Below are 15,739 nucleotides of genomic sequence, written 5' to 3'. Positions count from 1 at the left end.
AGCTATTTCTATGAGGGGGTGTGTGTCCCAAGAACCCACGTTTGGTGTGCAAATGTGATCTTTCAGGTGGCAATGTTAAGAGGGTCAATAAATGTTTGCAAGGGAAGGAACCTTACACTGCTGGTGGGAATGTCAACAAGCCAAAAAGGCTCTCAAAATAAATCTGAAGCTAGAATTCTCGTATGACCTAGCTATATTGTTTCTGCATGCCATTGTTAGGGTTATTACTGCTACGAAGAAATACCATGACTAAAGCAAGTTGGGGAGGAAAGGGTTTATTTGGCTTACATTTCTACATCACAGTCCAGAACATTCTGCCCCACTCCCCAGGCTTCTGTATGATGCAAGAAAGCATTGACAGGAGGGGTAAGTGTTGCCCTTTTGGTTTCTAAAAACTAATCCATGGTCTCATAAGCACTACCTTTCTGTTTCCCAAGGGCGTGCTCACAAAATCTAATTACTGTATATTCATTATACATAGTGGTGGGTTTCACAGACACACTTTCATACTTGGATATTGTGTAATTTGACCAAGTTTACATCCCTACTCCCTTTATTCACAGTCACTCCTCACAGAGAGTCCTGCTTCTATTTTCATGTCCTAGATACCATATATAATTACATTTACCTACGTAAAAAGTCTCAGACTCAAAACAGAGAAAGAACATGCCATATTTGTCTTTCTGAGTCTCAATTTTTTAACATGATCATTTCTAGTTGCACCGATTTTCCTTCAGACAGCATAATTTTATTCTTTATCACGACTAAATAGAACTCCATTATATAGACGAACCAAAAATTTTCTTTCTCCATATTTCATTAACGGACACCTAGTCTAATTCCATAACTTGGCTATTGTGCACAATATATCAGTAGACATGCGTGGGCAATTACCTGTGAGCTATATTGATTAAGAGCCCTTTAGGTACACTTGCAGTGTGTTGGCTAGTTTTATATCAACTTAGCCCAAACTAGAGTCATCTGAGTAGAGGGATCCTGAGTTGAGAAAATGTTCCATGAAACTGAGCATTTCAGTAGGCCATTAGTAATTGATGTAGAAGGGCCCAGAGCAATGCAGGTGGGAATATCCTTAGGCTGGTGATCCTGAATTTTATAAGAAAGCAGACTGAGCAAGCCATGAGGAACAAGCCAGTAAGCAGCACTCCTACCTGGCCTCTGCATCAGCTCCTGTCTCCAGGTTCAAGCCCTGCTTGAAGTACTGTCCTGACTTCCATCCCCTTTCCATCTTTCCTATCTCCCCTTTTTCCTTTCCCCATTTTTTTCTTTTTATTTAGAATCTTCTGATAGAGAAATTTAAACTATAATGGTAATGTATTTGAAGGTTTAGGATATCAACTTAAATAAATGTCCATTGAACTCTATCAGAAGATTACAAAACAGTTAAAAAAAATCAGTATCTCAGGGTGTTGTGAATTTTTCCCCAAAGAAAAAAGCAGTTTACATAAAAAAGAAGACAAATTAAAACTTATTTATGTGTGTGTGTATGTGGTGTGCTGTTCTCAGTGAATGCATTTTCACAAGTGAGTGTGCACATGTGTGTACCTGTAAACATGTTTCTGTGTATGTGCCTTCAGGAGTATAGGTATCCATGTGGGACCGAGGTTGGCATTTTTCTTGATCACTCCATACATATTGAATGAAGAGCTTGCTGATCTGGTTGGTTTAGCTATCCATTCTTTGCTTCTCATCTATGGAACTTATACTTATCCACTTGTACATACACACTGAGATCCAAGCTCAGGTCTTCCCACTTTACACATTGAGTCATCTTCCAAGCTGAAAACTTATTTCTCCAGCATCAGTGGGAAACCAGAAGGTCACACTGGATAACTTTAACTTTTTGCAAAAAAAAGTGTTTTATATTTTTTTCAAAATCATGAAGACAATTTTAAGTCTAAAATCAACTCAATTTTTAGTGTATTCATTTTGTAGGGGACTACCAAAAGATATGTCCCATAAAGATGAACATATAAAATCACAAGGAAGCCAGAAATAAGTAAGATCCAGGAACCAGAATTGTTCAGAAAGAACACAGAAGCTGATACCAGTAAAGTTTTGGTAGGGAAAGCTCAGCATGTGATTCGGGTAGTAGGCAAGAGGGCACCAAAGTCAGGATGGAACAAGACACAGGCTCCTCAGAAGAGACGTCAAGGAGTGTGTGTTCACTCCTGTGCAATGGTGCATGTGTCTGTCAGCTTCTTCCCCTCTTTTCTAAAACACCTGGGAAAATCAACAGAAAGAAAGAAATGCCTGTTTGGCTTTTGGCTTTGGAAGTTTTAGTCCATGAGGTTGGTCCATGCTGCCTTCATTGCTGTTATGCCTGTAGTGAAAGAGATTGGAATTGATGGGAGGGTAAGAAAGCTGCTCACCTCTGGGTGACAGGGAGAGAACATGAAGAATTGGAAAGGGTCTCAGGTATCGCCCGCTATGCTAAGCATCAGTGAGCCCCTCCATCTAACTAGACCCACCTCTTGTAGCCTATTCAACTATGAACCCATCAACAGTTTAAGCCTCAACCTGGGAAGCAAACTTTCCATACCCAATATCTTCTGGAGGGCTACTTCATGTTTAAACCCCATTACACCATATATGAAAAAAAGCACATAGATATGGAGAAGAATATTTCTTCATGGTTGGAGCATATGGGGGAAACTGTATGGTAGATACTCTTAGAAAAACCTAAAGTAAATATTATTTTCCAGGAATTATATACAATTCTTAGGGAAATGAGCTGAGATCATGGTGCCTATCTGATCTGTGAATAACATTCTCATGCTTCTTATAATGTGAACACTGAATAATGATTTAACTGGAAATGTGACAACACATATTTGAAAACTGGACAATGTGTGTGTGCAGACATCCGCTGCTCATCTCATTAGAGATAAACTGTCAGATAACACCCAAACACCGCAGCGATCGGGATAGAGTGAGGGTGTTCTTCAGAAGTGTGGCTTAGAATGTATTAAGTGGCTCAGAACTGAAAGGAGTGGCCTCGATGCTGAGGGCTCAGGGCAGAAAAACCCAGGCAGAGGACAGAGTTTCTTTGTTTGCTTTAATTTTCTTTATTGTGCCTGTAAACATTCTTTTATTGACAACCACTGCCCCAGGATTTTATTGTGAGGTCCTAGAATGAAAAGACTGTCATTAACTCTATAATGCTGTTGCTAAAGATGACTGGCTTCTCATACAGTTGTTCTTACTAGGCTCATAGAGAAACATTTCTTTGATGGGGCCACGTGCTTCTCTCTCTCTGTCTCTCTCTCTGTCTCTCTCTGTCTCTCTCTGTCTCTCTCTGTCTCTCTCTCTGTCTCTCTCTCTGTCTCTCTCTCTGTCTCTCTCTGTCTCTCTCTGTCTCTCTCTCTCTCTCTCTCTCTCTCTCTTTCTCTCTCTCTCTCTCTCTTTCTCTCTCTCTCTCTCAGAAATCAGAAATCAGTTGTGAACAGAAGAACCTAAAAGGAGGCATTAACTGGCTGTGAGGTTGTCTTTGGTGAAAAGTGTCCTGCCCATGGAAAATCTGCAGAGTCAACAGGCCATGTTTCTTATGGAAATGCTGGTTATGTTATGACAACATGTCGAGACGCTTATGTGTCACTATACGTTTAGAAAGGAGAATCATCATCACCATGGCAGGGAACATGCTGACATGCAGGAAGGCATGGTGCTAGAATACTAGCTGACAGCTTTACATCTAGATCTTCAGGCAGCAGCTGCAGCAGCAGCAGCAGCAGCAGCAGCAGTAAGGGGGTGGAGGGGGAGACTTTTGAAACCTCAAAATCCACTTTCAGTGGCACACCTTCTTCAACAAAGCCACACTTCCTAATTCTTCCAAACAGTTCAGATGGGGACTAAGCGTGCAGATATATAAGCCTACGGGGCAGGGACATTCTCAGTGAAATCACCTCAGACACTTGAATGGGGCGTCATCAATACGTGGTGGCTTTGGTTCCAAAAAGGCTTTATGGACAGCTTGCCAATTAGGACGAATCCTGTTTACCTCTGAATGTTGATTACTGAGGGCTCAGGCATGTATTGCACCACTGACTAATTGAAAACCGTTTCCTGCTCTCTGCTGTTTCTCACCATAGACAAATGAAGATGCATCTGACGGACTCCTTGTTGTGGGTTTTGTGTCTTAGCTCAGCTCTTAATATTTGAAGCAGCCCATTCTTTCTTAGATGCCCTGAAGTAAGCTTTTCAGTCACAATGTCTTGCTCTCTCTATGAAAACTCCCTGCACTTTTCTAAGTGGCTGAATAAACGAATAGGTATTCATAAGTCTGGGCTGCAGCTGGCTGTTGGAACCACTAGAAATTTTTTTCCCCCCGTAAGCCCTCAGAAGAGCATCCAGAATGAGTATTGCTCATATTTTGCTTCTCTGCCAGAATTATCCTGTAAAGTTTTACAAGGTTTCAAAATCCCCCTTTTCTGCTGTGTGTGTGTGTATATGTGTGTGTGTGTGTGTGTGCACACACGTGCATTTAAAATGTATATGTTTGTGTGTAGGAGCTATGCAGACGTGTTTGCACACAAAGAGAGAAGCTCAATCTTGGGTTCTATTCCCTAGGATCTGTCTATCTTGTTTCATAAGTCAGGGTTTCTTGCTTCGACCCAGCATTTGCTATTAAGCTGCACTGTCTGTCTAGAGAGCCTTTAGGCTCCCAGCACAGGGGCTACATGTTCACAACATGATGCTTGGATTTTTAGTTAGGTGCTGGGATTGAATTCAGGTCCTCGAGCTTACATACCAAGCACTTTACCAACCAAGCAAGTCATCTCTCCACTCCCGCACTCCACTTTCCTTATTTTTTTTTTTGGTTAAAACAGCAACAGCAACAACAACAACTGTATTTGCAAATTCCTTTGGTACCATTGAGACAGAAGGCAAAGGGGTGCTTTGAGGACTTCAGTATGTAACAGATATAAACCATTTCCTGGTCCAGTACCTGGCTCCTTTGATAAAAGACATACTTGACATCTACTGCTGCTGAAGTCATGGCCCTGGTGCTTCGTGAACATGTATGAATCAAAACTAGATGGATGGTGTAAAGGAAGCCATGTCTAAAGGCTGTGAGTCCTCACAGCTGATGTGTTGGTTAGTTTCACCTCTGACACAAGCTAGAGGCATTTGGGAAGTGGGACTCTTTTTTTTTTTTTTTTTTTTTTAAAGAGAAATAAATGCTCATTTCACAGCTTTGTCATAATTTGCTAAGGAGACATGTACTGAGGACATTTAAATCCCTGGGGTGGCTGATGCTGAGACTTCCAAGCAGCAAGGATCAGATGCACCACCAGACTGGCCAGTTTTTCTTCACTTAGAGCCACTGCCTTTCTTGGGGCTGTTAGTCCTTATTTCATGCCAGATTTTTACAAGAGGCTCCCTGTTCTTCCAAATAAGTTCATGTCCGTATATACCGTATTTCAAAGAGAGCTCCCCAGAGATGTGCTGCCTGATCACAAGTTTCCATCCCAGGATCATCCCAGCTATATCCATGGCAAAGATGGCTTTTAGGGCACTGCCTGCTGTGAAGGTGAAAATGAGGAGGAAGATGATGGCGAGCCTCCCCTCCGGGATCTTCAGATGGCCAGAAGCGGTCCTGATTGCTCCTGATGCCCCAAGTTAAGGTCCGTATCTTCCTGTGGCAACGTTACACACATAACTGGCAAAACTGGAAACAGCCCCCGCAGACAGGCACACTGCCACTAACTGCTCTTGATCCAGAATGTTCACGAGTGCTGGACGAGAAGCTCAACAAGGCAGACATATTTGCTGCCATGTGGAATAAGGAGAAATGACTGAAGGTCGACAACATCGGAGAACAAAGAGAACCTTTGATGCTGGGTTGGATGTCAAGTATCTGATCGTGGTTCATGCAGGGAATCTCCACAAGGAGAGTTCGAGGGCACTCATAGATGCTGCCTGTCAGTCCGCTGGCCTGACAGCTATTCCAACACTTGTTAATCTCCTTCCGAGGTTCCCTTCCTTTTGTGGCTGTAAGCTATCCAACCAGTCAGCTTTTATGCAGTCATGAACCCTGGATTTCAGAGATTCACACTGCCAAGTAGTAGCTGACCCAAATGCACAGCCTGTGAACCCAATGGTGAAGAAAAATGGCGTCACAAGAGTTCTTCTAGAGTAGCGGAAGGATAAAAGATTGTTTCCTCCAGGGGCCGGATCAAGGCCTTTCTCATATCCTTCTCCACTTGACCCTGAGTTTGATCTTTGAGGTTCACCTTCCTCGGTGCTTTTGAAAATACATACACACACACACACACACACACACACACACACACACACACACACACATATATATATATAATTTTTTTTTTGTAGAAATAAGTTAAACCTGCGTCCTAGCAGCCACAGGGCCTTGGGTCGCAGAGAGCGCCCGGTAGCCGTCACGGAAGGGAGGTGACCACACCTAACCACAGCACCAGCCTCGCACTCAACCTCTCAACCTCATCTTCCCAATTTCTGCCCCACCAGGCCTCAGGAATTGGGACTCTTAATTGATAAAATGCTTCTAAAATTTGCTCCCGGGCAAATAAATATGTTGTGCATTTTGTGGATTGAAGATTGATGTGGGTGGTCCCAGTTCGTTAGAAGAGGTGCCATCCCTGGGCAGGTGTTCCTAGATTATGTAAGAAAGCAGGCTGAACAAGCTGGTAACCAGAACTCCCCCACGGCTTTTGCTTTCCGTTCCTGTCCCGACTTGTTTGGATCATAGCCCGTGCTGTGCATGTGTAAGTAATGTAAACCCTTTCCTTCCTAATTTGCTTATGGTTGTGGTGTTTTATAGAAACCCCAACTAGGACATTGAAGATTAACATTCAGAAGACTGGGTTTCTGTTCTAATTCTGTCATTTTTCTAGTTCTGTGACCATGATTTGTTTTCTCTAGGCCCCAGTTCCTTTATCTTCAAATAGGGCGAGTTCTAATGTTTTTTTGTCTTGACAGCAGTAAATAAAATATTACAAAGCACAGTTTATGTATATGTACTTTTAGTGCTAACCAAATAAGTAGTGCATGAAAATAATTTGTTATGGTGTCATTATGACAGTTTGATATTTTATTGTGTATCATCTAGTGCAAGAAATGAGAAATAATTTGGTATTCAAGTTTTCACAGCATCAGAAACAAAGTGATTCTACCTGTGTGCATGTGTGTGTGTGTGTGTGTGTGTGTGTGTGTGTGTGTGTGTTTGTGTGTGTGTGCTTATGTGTATGTATAATACAAATATAAAATATTCCCTACCTGGAATTTTTGAAAATAGAATTTTTTATGAAATATATTCTGATTACAGCCTTACCAAATACTTTCAATTCCTCCCTTTCCCTCACATCTAAGTCTATATTCTTTTTGTTCTTAGAAAACAAACAGGCATCTAAATAATGATAATAATAATAATAATAATAATAATAATAATAATAATAAATATATTATATATAATAAGATAAAACAAAACCAAACAAATTGGGAGAGAACAAAACAAACAAAAGAGCCAAAGAGAAAGCATAAAACACACATATAGATGCCCAGACCCACAGATCACCCAAACAAAAATCCCATAACAACTCAAAACTAGTAGTCAATATATTTTTTATATTATATTTGTATTAATAAATTATTATATATTAAATATTATATATTTGTATCATAATTATATATACACACATATATATATAACATATTTGCATCTATTATATGCAAACAACTTGTAAGGTATAAAAATGAAAGAAAGAAAAAAAGAGTGAAAAATAGAAAAGAAGGAAAAAGAAAAAAATGGGGGGAAAAGCCCTGACAAAACATTGGAAGATAGAACCCAAACACAAAGCAGCCCCTCTCCCAAACCTATAAACATGTCAGTGAGTGTGTTTTGTGTTGGACATCTACTGCTGGGCATGTGCAAACCTTGAGAATGGCTTATATCCCCAGTGAGACTTCGTTATAGAAAATAAACCTTTTGTTCATAAAGTAGCTGAAATTGGAGACAGTCTCTGGGTTACAGATGGAGGTTTTCTGTCTCCTCTCATCTCTGGGACTCCATGTGGTGTTGACCTGCACAAGCCTGTGCAAGTTGTCACAGTCTCTGTGAGTTCATATTGCATGGGCTGTGGTGTGTTTCGAAGGTCTTGTTTCTTTGGTGCCCTTCATTCCCTTTGGCTCTTACACTCTTTCTACTTCCTCTCCCCTGAACACCAAGGGGAGAAATTTGATGGAGATGTCCCATTCAGACTGAGTGTTCCGAGGTCTCTTACTCTCTGTGTGTTGTACAGCTGTGTGTCTCTGTATCTGTTCCCATCTGCTGCAGGAGGAAGCTTCTCTGATGATGTCTGAGCAAGACACTGATCTATGAGTATAGCAGGACATCATCAGGAATCAAATTTTGCTATGTTCCTTTAACATAACAGTATATTTAATGGAATAGTATTTGATTTTTCTTTAAGTTCATGGCCTATCTGGTCTCAGGCTCTTGTACATCTGAATTGTAGCAGGTATGGATTCCATCTCATGAAGTAGACCTTAAGAAAAATAAGCTATTGGTTGGTTACACCTTCAAACATTGTGCCACTATTGTACCAGCTCATCTTGCAGGCAGGTTGCCATTGTTGATTTAAGTGCTCCTGGGTTGGTGCTTACCTTTCTCCTTTGGTATAATACAGAATACCTTCTTTTACCATGAACACTGTTTTGTAGGGGTGAAGACTGCAGGTAGACACCAGCTTGACTTATTCATGTTCAATGAGTTGTATAGATGTTATCATCAGCAATAGGGCCTTACTAATGTGGAGAGCAACCAAGAGCCTTGGCAGTAGTCTGGGATGTTTGAGCATTCCTATAGGACCTCTTTGGCCAACAACTCAATTAGATAAAACTCATTACCCATATTTGGAGCTTCATTTCTTGTTGAGAACTGTTCAGTGGGTACTCTGTCTCCTCTGTTCTTTGGTGATGTCATTTAGATAGCCTTCACATACATATATATTAGGTTTCCATGGGACCCCCACCGTGGTCCATATTTTTATGTGCTGGGAAAATTTTGATTGAAGCAGAACTAGCACAAGTTACTGAGCATTTTTAGTTTCATTGATATTTCCTCTTAGAATTCCCACAGCACTTACTCTTCTGCTATTCAGCTAGCACTTAATTAAGCAAAGATGGGAAAGGATAGAAAGTGATTAACTTGGAAGTGTTCAGACCTCTTCCTCGCAGATGAAAATCTGCTGTTGGCAGCTAAGTTTGACACCCACCTCCCAATCTGCTGCCTGGAAGTTTTTCTTCACTCTAAAAATCTGTAGAGGGGAGTGGAGAGAGGTGGCAGGGAAGGGAGGGGAGTGAGAAAAGGTTGAAGGGACATTTCTTTAGGTAATTTGCAATGGAAGGGAGGGGGAAGGAGAGATAAAAGGGCAGAGAGAGATAGAGATAAAGAGAGATAGAGATAGATAGATAGATAGATAGAGAGAGAGAGAGAGAGAGAGAGAGAGAGAGAGAGAGAGAGAGAAAATGGGGGGTGGTTAAGATTTTGGATATTTGGAGGTTATTTGAGCTGGATCTTCTAGTACTGGTCTGAAATTGCAGCTACTTGACAGATTGAGGCAGAAGCATCTTAACATCAAGTCAGGGTGGACTACAGTGTGAATTCAAGGACAGCTTAGACAATTTAATAAGAATATTGCTGAGGATACAGTCCAATGTTAGAAAACTTGTCTAGCATATGCAAGAAATTAGCTTCAGCTGCTTAAGAATAAAGAGTGGAATCATTTGAAATGTTTTTCAGAGGTTGATGTTTCCCTTGGTTCTTCATAGGCCATGGACACTGTAGTCACAATTTTTAGCGCGTCGTGAGTATAAACCACTATATAACACTGGTTTGGTTTTGTTTTAATCCATGCAACTATTATTTTTCTTTTTCATGTCATCTCTTACCTGCCTATTCTTGTGCAGTGGAGGCTCCATTTCTAACCTGCAGAATGAATTCTGTGGATTACAATGTGGTCAGGTCTATTTATGTTTAACCTCTCTTTCCTTGTGACACAAATCCCTCAGCTCCTGGTATATCAGTTCAGTACACATACAGAGAAAATATGCAAAAGCCATTTGCTCTCCTGAATGCTTGGAAGGCTCTTGAAGTCCTTGAATATATCTTCTGAAATCCAGTGAACAGTATGGAATCTTTCTTGAGTTTGGAAGTATACTGCTCATGAGATGATGCTGGACAAGTGTGAATTGATGTTAGGGTGATACATGATTGGACAGTGAAGAGGTAGGCAGGGAAAAGGTGGAAAAATGGAAGAGGAGCAGGGATTTTGTGGGATAAATCAAGATGGAATTTGAAAAGGGTGATCTGGATCCAAATGGACTTAATTGGTGATAGGTAGCTATGAATATTTTAAGGGATTTTATAGGTCTTCTATCTCATATATAAGGGTAGTTTGTATCTTTGCTTATTGGATATAATCTTATTGTGTAGAGGATTTATGAATTAAGAACTTAATATATAAAACAACCATAAAATCTATATGGCTTTAGAGTCATGTTGGTGCTGGGCAATGGCCGAGATGGTCGTTTCCACCCTGGACAAAAGTAACAGGGCTGGCAGACTAAACCACCTGGAAGGCAATCTCCTGGAGAGTGTAGCTTGTGGACTGAGTGAAAGAGTGCATTTGGCTCCACACTAGAGTGGCATCCACAAAGTGATACCTTGGGGGAGCCATTAAAGGAATGAGTCATCATTTTTAATATTTACAGCAACAGTCAAGAATGAATTTTTATAGTTGTCTTAGGTCAGTGATGCTAACCAAACTGACAAAAGTCAGAAGTTAAATTCCATTGAGATCCAGCTGTCAGAAGGGCACCTCAATAACACTGAAGGAGCAGGAGCAGAAGAGTTCTAGCTTACAAAGAGCCGGATTTTATTTGTAATTATTTGAAAGTTTTAGCATAGCCAATCTCTTGCTTTTATCATTGTTCTCATTATTAATGTTTTTTAAAAATGTTCTTCCTTTTTACTGGTTAGATCATGTGCAGACATCTGTGTCTCAAAGCGGCTCCTTCTTCTTACCTTGCTGGTCTACTACAAGATGACATAGCGGCCTTTCACTAGCTCTTCTTTGGTTAGAGATTAAAGAGCAATTGTGTGCAAAATTGATTGGGCTGATATGAGGATACTTGGTGGTCATGTGAATAGCAGGTTCCTACTGCATCTGTGGAAAATTCAGTAGAAAGCCAGTTGGTTGGATACACAGGTTAGGCACAATGGACAGTCCTATGCCCAATAAGACTGGTGAACAACTCCATATCATGGTTTCTGGTCATGGGGAAAGAGGCCTAGAATGATAGGAACAAAGCATCTAAGGTGTGTCAGTTGCAAGGATTGTCGATATTGAGAGTTCTGAGTTGCTTTTCTAAGTTGTTTGTAGCCAAATACTATGACCTTCTTTATCTTCATCATAGTATTTCTCTTCTTTATCCTTCTTTCTACCATCTTTTCAATAAATGCAATTCCTTTTAGGAGGCTCTATCCCATAATTCAGTTCCTGCTCTGACTTCCTTCAATAATGAACAACACGATGGAAGTATAAGCCAATTTAACCCCTTTCTTCCCTTAATCCTTTGGTTGTCATGTTACATCATAGCAATAGCAACCCTAAGACACTGTTTTTAATACACCTGAATTCTCAGGCTAAGTACAAATATTTGGCACCAACAGGTATTAAGCAAGTATTTTAAATATGTATATATTTGTTTCTATAAACTATTTTATTTAATCAGCTTAGTTTCTTAAAGTGTATTTTCTGCTTTATAGCAGCCAGCAAGGATGCCTGCCAGTCTGTTCCCTGAGCATGACCATGTTCACAACGAATTGGTGACAAGTATGCAGGAAGGACTATTTGTATGTTGGCTGAGCTTATAGATGTGAATTCTATGTTTCTTCACATCATCTGCTGTGGGTCATTTGATTAGATGTTTTATTACATTACACTTATTAGGAAACAAAGATCTTAATAGTTATTTTCAACCAGAGAATAGACATAGAAATGCTTCAATTCAATTCCTAAATGTTTGCTTCTATGCAAACAGTTAAAGCGAGTTGTAGCATATCCCAACAGTGTGATGTGTTTTGGGTGCCTGTCCTACCACCTTCTATTAATATCATTCTAAACTTTGATTATGTAATTGGTCACACTATTAAATACTATTCCTTTAAAGGGACGTCTGTTAAGCTGTTTGAGCTCTAGATTTATATTTTGTTTAAAGATGCCATGAAAAGATGAAATCAAGGGATTATAGGGGAATGGTTTCAGCTAAAACATGCGAAAGTTATTTGCCTTTCACAAGAACATTTAAAAATTTTTCTAGGGATTTGAGATATATGGGAAACATGTGAAGTCATTAGGAGCAGAATGTAAGGCTTTATATTGCTCATTTTTAAGCTTCTGGAAATGAAACCTCTAAACTGTAGGATGAATGTGAAGAGGGGAGTTTTAGAAGTTCCTTATCAAGGAGTCAACTTATTTCAAATCCCATAGGAGGTGAGATAAAGGGCCCATGAAGAAACTTGAGATGGGCTTGCTTCCTAAAGAAGAGGAGCCTGGCTTCCTGCCCTTTCTCCTCAGTGTCTGCCAGACATCTTTCTGTGCCTGTCACAGATACTGGTAGCACTTGATTGTGCCTAGCTGAAGCAGCTCTCCTCTATATCTTCGTACCAACAGTCTCCTTGCTCTGTTCCAGACCTGCTATATGGTGGAATAATAACTTGCTCAAGCACAAGCCATCAGCTGTAATTTATTCAGAAAGAAAGTATTTCTCAAGAACCACTTACCTGTAATTTATTCACGGAGAAAGTATTTCTCAAGAACTTCTGATAATTGCTGCGAATCCAGTGCTTCTATGGTGTGGGCTCCGCTTACTGCTCATGAAAAGGTTTCCCTTTACACTCAGGCAAATAGCTAAGTCATATTTCTCCATCTACTTGAGGTCAGGTAAAACTACACGAGTGGATTCTGGTTAATAGGTTTGAGAAGAGTGATGTAGCCACTTCTGTTACTGTCTTCTAAATCAAACTTGTATTTTCTTCTTCTTTCATCATCATTAGATGAAAAACAAGGACACAAAAGAGAAATTCTAGGCCCTAGATGCTGGTTCCATCTCTAAATTAGAGAATCTGGCCCATGCTATAGAACCATTGGAGATAACTATTTACTCATTATGTGTGAGCTTCAAATGATCAGGAAACAAACTTCAATGTTGTCAAGTTATTGAGAGTTGAGAGTTTATTTGTTCCTGGAACAACTATTTCATGCACGAGATGGTCAGAGTTGTCAAGCTGACATAACCCAGAGTCACCTGTAAAGAGTCTCAGTGAGGGGTTGTTTGCATTGGGCTGACCTATGTTTGTGACTGTTGGAGAATTCTAATAATGAAGTTAATTGATGTGGGAAAACCCAGCCCACAGTGAGCAGCATGTTCTCTAGGCAGGTCTCCCAGACTGCTAAGAGTGGAGAAACCAATCTGAGTGCAAGTAAGTGAAATGGATGCATTCATTGCTCTCTGCAGTTGACTGTGGGTGTGGTGTGAAAAGCTATTGAAAATTTCTGCCTTGACTTTGCCACCATGATGGACTATAACCTGTAACTGGGAGCTAAGAAAACAAAACAAAGAACCCCTTTCTTCTATCGGTTGCCTTTTCTTGGCGTATTCTATCAAAGCCACAGAAATGAGACAAGGACAGTATAAAATAGGTATACTTAGTGTAAAGTTCAAAGAAGTAAGTTTTGGTGCTGTTAGATAGAAGATGAAACAGCTGAGGTATAGGTAATCATCTTCTATCTACAGCCCCCAAGTAGACAGGCTGGAGCTGTCCATCTAGATCCTCTCTTCTAGGAGTTAATATGTTACATAGAGAACTGTGGTTAAATGATTATAAATTACGAGGAGAAGAATGTCAAATTTGCAGTGAAGAGCAGGTATGGGATGAAGATAATTGTAGGGATGACAACTGGAAAGATCAAATGCATTCTTCTTCTTCTTCTTCTTATTTTATTGGATATTCTCTGTATTTACATTTCAAATGTTACCCTTTCTCTCCTCCCTTCCCCTTCCCCCTTCACTTGTTTTCTTGAAGGTGCTTCCTCTCCCAATTACTCTCTCTACATATGTGCCTTGGCATTCCCCTACACTGGAAAAACATGCCTTCACTAGACCAAAGGCCTCTTCTCTCATTGATGCCAGACTATGCTAACTTATACTACATATACAACTGGAGCCATGGGTCTCTTCTTGTGTGCGTAATGGTTGGCGTTTTAGTTCATGGGAGTTGTGGAGGGTTTGGTTGGGTAATAATGTTGTTCTTCTCATGAGGTTGCAAACCCTTTCAGCTCCTTCAGTCCTTTCTCTAGCACCTTCATTGGGGTCTGCACGTTCAGTCCGATGGTTAGCTGCAAGAATGCTTAGATATATCTGTATGACTCTGGCAGAGCCTTTGAAGAGGCATCCATATCTGGTTCCTGCCAGTAAGCACTTCTTGGCATAAGCAATAGTGCTTGGGTTCGGTGAATGCATATGAGATGGTTCCCCAAGTGAAGCAGTCTTTGGATGATCTTTTTTAAAATCCCTGCCCCTCTATTTGACCTTATATTTTCTTCTGTGAGTGTTTTGCTCTCTCTCTTCTGAGAAGGACTGAGTCATCCATATTTTGGCCATTTGTCTTTTTGAGCTTCATAGGGTCTATGAATTGTTTCTTGGGTATTCAGAGCTTTTGGGGCCAGTATCTGCTTATCAGTGAGTGCATACCATGTATGTTCTTTTGTGACTGGGTTACCTCACTCAGGATGATAGTCTCTAGTTCCATCCATTTGCCTAGGAATTTCATAAAGTCAGTGTTTCTAATAGTTGAGTAGTACACCATTGTGTAAATGTACCACAATATATATATATATATATATATATATATATATATATATATATATATATATTCCTCAGTTGAAGGACATCAGGGTTCTTTCCAGCTTCTGGCTATTATAAATAAGGCTGCTATGAACATGGTGGAGGAGCACGTGTCCTTGTTATATGTTGGAGTGTGTTTTGGGTATATGCACAGAAGTGGAATAGCTGGGTTTTTCAGGTAGTACTATGTCTAGTTTTCTGAGAAACTACCCAACTGGTTTCCAGCTGCAATTCCACCTCCAATGGTGGAGTGTTCCTCTTTCTCCATGTCCTTGCCAGCATCTTCTGTCACCTGAATTTTTTTTGATCTTAGCCATTCTGACTGGTGTGAGGTGGAATCTCAGGGTTGTTTTGATTTGCATTTCCCTGATGACTAAGGATGTTGAGCATTTCATTAGGTTTTTCTCGGCCATTCAGTATTCCTCAGTTGAGAATTTTTTGTTTAGCTCAATACCCCATTTTTCTATAGGATGATTTGATTCTCTTGATTCTAACTTCTTGAGTTCTTTGTATATATTGGATATTAGCCCTCTATCAGATGTAGGATTGGTAAAGATCTTTTTCCAATCTGTTGGCTGACATTTTGTCTTCTTGACATCCTTAGCCTTACAGAAGCTTTGCAATTTCATGAGGTCTCATTTGTCAATTCTCGATCATAGAGCATGTGCCACTGGAGTTCTGTTTAGGAAAATTTTCCCTGTGCCTATGTGTTCTAAGCTCTTCCCCCACTTTCTCTTCTAATAGTTTCCCTGTACCTGGTTTTATGTGGAGG

General features: G+C 40.3%; 1 pseudogene across 1 annotated transcript; it reads right to left on the bottom strand.

Annotated features, from left to right (window-relative positions):
• Positions 1-5,331: 5,331 nt before the first annotated feature.
• Positions 5,332-15,235, bottom strand: LOC308416685 (presenilin-associated rhomboid-like protein, mitochondrial; annotated as a pseudogene). The gene is made up of 2 exons: positions 15,178-15,235; positions 5,332-6,230 (listed from the first exon to the last, which is right to left on the bottom strand). The product of its transcript is annotated as a presenilin-associated rhomboid-like protein, mitochondrial (transcript).
• Positions 15,236-15,739: the final 504 nt, after the last annotated feature.

Source organism: Micromys minutus (assembly GCF_963924665.1).
Source record: "Micromys minutus genome assembly, chromosome: 1".
Taxonomy (NCBI): Eukaryota; Metazoa; Chordata; class Mammalia; order Rodentia; family Muridae; genus Micromys; species Micromys minutus.
Note: the sequence above shows the minus strand (reverse complement) of the source record. Positions and strands in the feature narration are given on the sequence as shown.